This window comes from Pinus tabuliformis, chromosome J (genome assembly GCF_031772625.1).
Source record: "Pinus tabuliformis cultivar Carrire ecotype Pingquan chromosome J, CPIR1, whole genome shotgun sequence".
Taxonomy (NCBI): domain Eukaryota; kingdom Viridiplantae; phylum Streptophyta; class Pinopsida; order Pinales; family Pinaceae; genus Pinus; species Pinus tabuliformis.
The window spans coordinates 276416200-276424915 of NC_142295.1; the positions used below are offsets into that span (position 1 = coordinate 276416200).

At 40.9% G+C, this 8716-nt stretch overlaps 1 pseudogene; it reads right to left on the reverse strand.

Moving 5' to 3' along the window:
* Positions 1–332: 332 nt before the first annotated feature.
* Positions 333–3141, reverse strand: LOC149226856 (protein ANTAGONIST OF LIKE HETEROCHROMATIN PROTEIN 1-like; annotated as a pseudogene).
* Positions 3142–8716: the final 5575 nt, after the last annotated feature.

An 8716-nucleotide genomic window follows, 5' to 3' on the forward strand; every position in this document is an offset into this window, starting at 1 on the left:
TGCTAGAGTAGAGGTAATGTTGCCCGAATGAAATTTATCCTGAGACTCAAGCAATGTTCCATGATAGAGACATAGAAGGCTGCGCAAGACATGTGATCCATATTGGTTGCACATAACATCTACGGGATTTTCAACAACTTTCTCACATATCATAGTCAAAACCTGTTTAATAATGGTATGACTTTCTCCTTTTGCATCATAATCTTGCAGAGCTAAGGCTAGAGACCTCAGCATTGCTTCTGCAACATGTGATCTTGACTGATAAATTGCCATAGAAGGGAAAATGTTGATACATCGTGACAAAAAACTGCAAAGTTGGTCCTTTTCACAGCTCAATATGTGATTTTCAAATAGTCTACTAAAAAATTTATCGCAACACAGATGCAATTCTTTGCCACGGCTTTCATCGAGAGCATTTGAGCATTTGAGCTTTTGCAATGCCCTTCAAAATTCCTTGATAGTCCCATTACAAAAGAAACATCCGCCTCGTTCATCACATAGAGAATCTCTGCTTCTGGGTGTCTAAGAGCCAAGGGAACAGCGACAGCACCACTAATCCATGTTGCCCAAATGCCAGCCACGAACTCTGCTGAGGGCTTTGACATAATACCTATCTGAGCCCCATTAAGACTGGTAATATCATTCATTTCTCTCATCAGCTGAGATATGTTTCCATTTGTAGTCTGCTTAGAACCCAATAAAGAAATAAAACCCTGTCATCCATTTTCAAAGCAAGAAAACGTACAAATAAATATGCAGGAGTAGACCATAATCAACGCAGACACATACCAAGTTACCAACGACAAATTTAGAGAGCAGACAAAAATGAAATTTGTGGGCGTTAAATAAAGGAGAATCATTTGGTCTGCGGTGTACCGATTTACTTCCAAGCTATATTTAGTTATTGAATCGACTCAAATTTACTTTGAAGTTGTAATCTAGACTCGGCGAGATTACGAAGTATGGTGGGGGATCAACTTTGAAGAAACTACAAAACACTTAAGCAAATTGTCTTCTAGTAATGTGTTTGAAAGTTTCCAAGCCGAAGCAAGCAATTGTCCATAACTGTGATTGCCCTCAGCGGTTTCCACTGCCACTCTGCAACCAATCTTGTGCCATGGTGCTTTGCATTGAACCCAATCCTGGAAGGAGTAAGACCTTTACGACAATAAGGAGTCAGAAGCCAAGGTAAAAAAGGATAACCTCTGTCCCCAACTATGTATTCTCTAATTTCAACGCCATCTAACAATTCCTTCACTGAGCCATTCAACTTCTTACCACATTCATATTGTCTGAAAAATCCTGAATTTTTCAGGATATGATGGTCATTAATGCTACCAGGCCAACCAGTTAGAATATCACGACACCTCATTTCAGAGTCCACGATTGCCATGCAATATCATACTATAATTTTCCTCGGATTCATGCCAGATACTTGAAGCTTCTACAGAAGGCAACCTCATAACAATGTGGGGTAGTTTTAAGGGCTCCACAACATTTGGGAAAACCTTGGTTCTTTCAAATTTGGACTTGATTTCGTTCATCTTATTTGCATCAGGTCATTTCAAGCAATGCATGCCTGGTTCTTCCATAGCCTCGACAAACTTCCATGGGACCTGAGAAACTATTGATTTCCCCACATCGAATGATTCTCCTACATTGCATTGAGACTCGCCTGAAGCCAACCTTCTTAAGGCAAAAGCAACTTGATTTTCAACTGTCAGCACCCTGCTTTCTACAATTATGATAATGGATAATGGCCTTGATGACAAATCTGGTTTTACCAGGGAGCAGATGTAGTCAAATATCTTCATGGAGACTCTGAAAAACGATTTGAATTTCTCTTCTTCATTATCTATCTGTACTTTCCCTTCAATGAAAAAGCAGAGTAGGTGACTGCCAACTGTTTTGACAGATTTTTCCTTTAGCGGTTGATAAATTTTGATGAATTTGACTTTGATGGAACACTGACAAGCTGATTGCTGATGATGTTCTTCTTGTGCTTTTGCAGAGATAGGAGCTTGAAGTCGCTGCTGCCTTTCGAAGAGCTGAAGAATAAATTACATAATCTAAAACAACACATTTAATGATTTCTTCTTCAAAATAGGGTTTTGAAGAAGAATCAATCTCTGACATGAGACGGAGTCTAACAGGACCAATCCATGATACAACGTAATAAAAAGAAATCAATGATTTAGATTCAGAGATAATGGATGGTAAAGGAATACCAACTAGCTGAGACATTGGTTCAGTATGTCTTACTTTGTTTTGAGCCTCTTAATGTTTCTCGCTTCCCGACCTATCTTGATTCCCTTGAAGACTAGGCATTGTGTCCTCAATCTCCATTTCATATGGATCAAGATTCCTCTAAACACCCTTAATCACTACTTGTCCTGCTTCCTCCCCCTCCATTGCCCCCTACTCATCAGTCCTCGAATTTCCCTTCTGACACCTTCTCCTACAAAACCCCAATGGAGAATACCTTGCTAGATGACCATGTTTATGACAATAGTGGCATCAGAAAGAAAATTCTTCATAATCATTTATATGAGAATGTGTATACCCCTAGATCTGGAAGTTGATTTTTCCCACTAAACCCTCCCTTGGCTTCAATTTTACCCTTAAGCGAGCCATAATTCTATTATTTGTTTCCAAAAATGTCATGTTTTCTTCCAGTAATGTTCCTAAGTCATTCTAGATGGCCCTCAATAAATCCTTTGTCCATAACTAAGAAGGCAGTGTTGAGAGTCGTACCCAGACCAAAATCTACTCCAGTTTTTCCCTTTACACATCAAATAATGGTGTCCATTTTTAAAAAAATATGGGAGAAATCACGAAACACTAATTTCGCTCGAGCACCCATTCAAACATCTCACCTTTTCTGAAGCGAACGATGGACCAACCTCTAGCTAATATAGTCGCTTCTACCTGGGCCTCGAGTGCTCCTTTCCATTCCTTGTCAATGCATTCAAGTATATATGGAGCCAAATAACATCTTCCTTTGGCTCTCCCAACTAAGATCAACTCTGAGGCTTCCATGTCCTTATCCAACTGAATATCAACTCCAAGAACTAGTTTGGGACATTCTGAATCTTTCTTATTACTTTCCCCTTTTTCGTTTTTCTCCTCTGGTTTGGCCATTTTTTCCCTCCCCTGGTGCCGAGTTTTCTTGCTCTTCACCCACATATTCCAGATCTTCAAACATCCTATCTAATATCTCCTCTACGGATACCGACTGCATGAATAATTCCATTAAATCGGGTGATACCCCTTCCACTTTGGATCCACGAGCTGTGCCCCTCATTCTCATCACCAAGAGGTCGACTCTCATTCTTCCTGAGGCCCATTTCCCTTCTTTTCTTGTATGCATTCACCGTCACTTCACTCCCTTGATTTCCATGGATATTCATATCTCTCTAGTGACTTCCACTCATCATTAATGGCCTCATGTACACCCTCCAATGGAGCTGGATGTTTTCACGCTATTTGGGTCTCCTCCTCCCTTGTCTAAGGGACTAAATTCCATGTCACCACTCTCTCAATCCTTTGAGATGAATTCCCTTCGTTAGCCTAATTTCTTGATACGAAGCATGATCTTAGTCCTTCATTCCCCCATAGACCACTACTTCGAACTATGTCTTCGAGGCCTCCCAAGAGGTAAATGGGTTCAAAGTGTCTAAATACTGTTTAAGCGACCTGATTCCCTGCTCACACCTCTATTACCTAGACCCCCGAAACTGCCGAAGACTTGAAAACCTCCTGTAAAGAATTGTCAGGGCTTATGAACCCCTTTGATGCACTATTTGGCTTCCCTAAAATCGTAAAGCCAAAACCATCCCCTGAACTCCATTCAAACCCTATAACACCATTATTTCCAACTGACGACTGATGTGGAGGCCTGAACTTATCTAGGTTTCATTGAGTTGGCTCCAGCCTCCATGCAAATAGAATATCCTTCAGTTCTGATTTAAAGTCCACACAATCCCTTAGGTTGACCATCTCCGCTAGCTTGTAGAAGAATGCAGACCAATATGCGAGAAAAACACCGTAGTTGTTACCTACTACACTAGGCACGTGCTACTAACTTCCAAGATCACCTAAGCTTCTAGCTGACTCCTTCTTCCTAGAGAGAATGCAGATACTTCGATGTAGTTTAACCCCCCACCATTTTCCTATCGTGTGCCATCCTTTTTTGCTAGGGGAGATACCACGTAGTCCATGCAGGCAGCTAGGACCTCCTCTTGAGGTAGCCTTGGCATGAATCCCTTATAACCCTAGCTACCATCCTCCAATCACCTATTGATGCTAGGAGAGTTCCACCCAATAATTTAATTTTAATATTATAGCTAAATTAGATATTAAATTGATGTATGAGAAAGAAAGAAATAAAATTTTAACATCCACAATGCTAAAGATAGCCTATGGGACGTCTTTTAGAGTGCAAAACATAAAAAACATATGCACCTTAAGAGATTTAATCCACTTCAAAATGGATCTATATTAGTTATATATATGCATATAACATGTGTAACTTTTTATCTTTAGAACTATATTTTTGAATGCATAAATGGATTCAATGCCTTGAAAGTTTACTTGGACAAATGGATTGTGTAAACTACACCACATAAATTTTCAATTCCAACAAATATTTACTAGATGAAATTTAAATTGAAATTTAAAAATGGAATTAATGGCTCGAGGAAAATGACTCCAAATTTTAAAACAAACCCCCTTCTTTATGGTCATTGCAGAGTATCATGGAATTTGAAGGTCACTCTAGTGAAAGATGTTATTTATTTAATCTCATTATCAATACACACTGACTTTAGTCATTTCCTGTGTGCAAATACATTTTTGGTGCATTAGTGCCCACGAGGACCTATAGTAATGTTTCTTCTCATTACCTTGCATGTTATATCTTGGATATAATATGCATATAATATTTTGACATAGTGGTATGATTGGAAAATAATGATTTCGTGAGGTCGTTTGGGCAACATTTGTTGGACAACTATCGACACAAGTGTGAGACTATTGCAAGCATGAGCACATTTTATCCCCTCCATCCTCCACCCTTTAGGTTGTTATCTTTCCTTTGTTGCAACACTTTTGCAGTAACATCATAGGCATGCTCAATTCCTTGGGTGTATCTTTCCACCTTTAGGGTAAATTGCTAATATTATAAGGCTACACTCTATTTAAGAATGAGAAACACCTTGTGTTACACAGTAATTTGTCACTGTCTCCCTGTCAGTCTTCCTACTGTGTCATGAATTCAAATTAATCATGCTCATGCTCTCTAGTGTTGCCAAATGACCCACTTTGCCAAAGTTTTTTCCATCATCGCAACTCTTATTAAAATAACCGCGCTGACTGGCGCCTCATAATACAACGAATGTGCTGCCAGCGTGGAAGCACACGTGTTTTCCGCGCTGGTCGAATTTCATGAACCAGCGCATCTTCTGTTCATATTAGGTCGCGCTGACATAACCTTCCCTATTATTCAGATGTGGTGTCAGCGCTCCAGTGCAGTTATACACCCGCGCTGATCCAGTTTGGGCGAGTTTGTTCTAACAGTCGACCTTCCAGATGAATCCAGACCTGGTTGTTGGCCTTGTAAATGTCGCCCTCCCTTCTCTGGCATGTTTGTTTCATCATTTGAGCCACCTTCCTTGGAGATAAGCTCATCCTCCCACCATTCATGGAGACTCCTTCTCCTGTTTAAGCCTCTACCATTGCCATGAGCAGCTAGTTTGGATAGTTTTGGATAGTGTGGAATTGATAGTGCTTAGAGTGCTGTTGCTAGTAGGTAGTTGGTGTGACAAGTGTGGATTTGCTAGAGAGCTTAAGGAAGGTTGTGAAGTATTTCTTGTGTGAGAGAGAGTTTTTTTCTTGGGAGATCTACCTCCAAGGGTGAATGCTTAAGAGACTTGCTGGCTGGACCCTCTTGAGAAGGACTCAACGTCAGAACTTTGGTTGTACCTTTCTCTGTTATTGATTAATAATAGATGACTACTATTATGGTTTCACTTTCATTTATCTTTGTAATGGTTAATGTGAGTTATGTCCTTTCTGACTGATGTATAATTGAATTTATTAGATTTCATGCTTGTGTTTGTGTTTCTCTTTGTGTGTGCAGGTGTCTATCCACGAGGATTGTGGAGGATCATGACCGGCCAAAGCAAAGGAGCGAGAGCGGCATCTCTTCATCAAATAATAGCGTTGGAATCCAAGTAGGTGTTCATTGCCTATCTTTTATTTGCAATTAGGAACTTGCATAGTAGCATTGACTGATTGTTGCTAGACCCATTCTAGGCTAGTAGGGATCGCCTCTATCCGTAGAGGGGATTTACCTCTCCAACAATTTGGCGACTCCACTGGGGAGCTGGCCTTTGTCCCTTTTTGTTCATTCTTGTTTTGAGTTTGATTGTTACTCTCCTTTCAAAGATTGCGGATTAGTTCTCTGCTTTTAGACTTCCTGGTTTAGTCTCGGCGGTGCCTTAATTGTTTAAAGAGTTATTGCCTTGGTTTGGGAGCTTTTGGCTTGATTCTGCCTATTTTTTTAGCCTCGGCGCGGTTTATAACAAAACAGTCGCGCTGACAGCGGATAGCTGTATCTTTGACTTCGTGGTCATCGCGCTTGTACGTTTAACAGTCGCGACGGTTCTGAAATCGAACCAGCTCGCTTAAGTTGTGTACTTTCACGCTGACAGTGCTTTGTTGCTACACGTGGTTTCTGGTCAGCGCTTTGTTGCTGTGTATCACCCGCGCTAATCTTGTAGAATTGAATTTTTTTCAATTTTGCCTCCTGACCCTGTTGGTTTGGCTATCCCCTGCGCTTTCCACCTGGTTTATGACTTGATTTCTATTGTCTGAACTTTGAAGTACTTGCTTGTGAAGTCTTGTTGGGCGGATCTTGTTTTGTGTCTTGTGACCTGGTGTTATCATCCCGATTTCGTTGGATTGGCTTTGTTTCGTTACTCGTTCACAAAGGTTAGTCACTACTTGCTTTTGATTTTGCGAAAACCTTCCTCTTTGCTTTCTTTGCTTGGTTGTTTGGGTGATCGTTATTGAATCAGTCTTCGTATTGTTTCGATTACTTCTCACTACCCAGACACAGATTACAGTTGTTTGGGATCAACCGGTTCTTTTCACATTTGTTGTGTTTTTCATTGAGTGATTTTATTTCTTTTACTCGGTGTTGCTGTCTCTCAAAATTCATTTTAAGTGCATTGTGCCATTGGAAAAATAAATCGAACTAATACCTTTTGCATTCAATAGTTAATGGAAAAGAGCATTTCATTGATTTGTATTCTCAAAAGAAAGAGTTTCATTTCCTTGCCATTAGCTGCATTAGATTGTTTGATTGATTGTGTTCATTTTGTTTGATTGAAAATTCTTAACCCTCTCATAGTTAGAATTCATTGAACGAAATGGTATTCTTTGGCATGTAGTTTCCATCTAGGCAATTGTGAGAGATCACACGGTAGGACCTGAAACCGAAACTTAATTCAAGATGAACCATAAAATAAACTGAATAAACCTAAAAACGCATTGGAACTTAACGCAAACAGTTAGAGGTCTAGGCTAGAGACGTGTTCCGACGTCTTTAAACATAGTCACTATTGTTTCACATGACGGTTGCGTGATTCCTCCTTCTGTGACTCGATAGTGGTCTAACACGGATTTTTCTCCCATGTACCATCGCGTATATAGGGAGACCCCACTAGGCTTTTATCCTTGATCCATAGGAAGCCGAGTCTGCCGCCTTGCGAACCGTAACGCACCGAACACAGCATTCGGGAAGATTGACTGCAGTACGGAAAGTCCTTGGTTCTCATACGATTGCCAAGGTGTATAAGCAGTTTTACGGATTGCTTGGTAAACCCTTTTCCTAGAGTCTCCAGAGTAGTCACTTTTGATCCTTTTTGGACTCCTTAAAAGAAAAGGTGCCAGTGAGCGTCTTGTCACTTCGTGCTCATTAAACATTCGAAGGAGACTAGAGTCATCTTTTCGTCCTTTTCTCGACTCTTAAAACATGAAAAGGTCAAGTTTAGTTCCTGTGTCTTAAAAATTTATTTGGCCACGATTAATGTTACCTGGTTAGATCTTGTGTGCGTTAGCTTGATTAGGCTTCTTTTCGTTCTTGATGGCAACTTTTCCGGGGTTCACCAACCCAGGGATTCCCTCTGATGGGAACCCTGGTCATTTTGCTCCTTTTGGAAATGTTGGTGCTCCTTATATGGCAACGTTGTCCCTCCCGGGGTTAACTGTCGGGTTGCCTGTTTGGTTGTTTTCAACCTCTTTGGTCCCTGCCGTATCGGCTGCTAGTCCATCAGTCCCTCTAGCTGAAAAACATCATGTTGATCCTAAGGTGGATCTCTCCCCTTCAACGCCTACTTCTACGTCCTCCTCTTGTACTTCGCCTGGTGAAAGTCTCGATTCGAATAACCAGGTGGCTAAGAAGAAGAAGAAGAATACCAAGAAGAAGAAGTCTCCTAAGGGAGAAGCTACAAGTATAACTCTTACTCCTTCGAGTCCCCCTGAAGTCGGGCCACCTTCTGCTCCTCCGCGGAAGGTTAAGTTTCATTGTCGATTATGCAAGGAGGACCATCTTCTTCGCGATTGTCCTGGCATTCCCAGGGTCCTAGAAGTATGGTCTCGCGATCCGACCCACCCCTCATTGTCCTCTGAAGCTCACGGTGATGTTACCTTA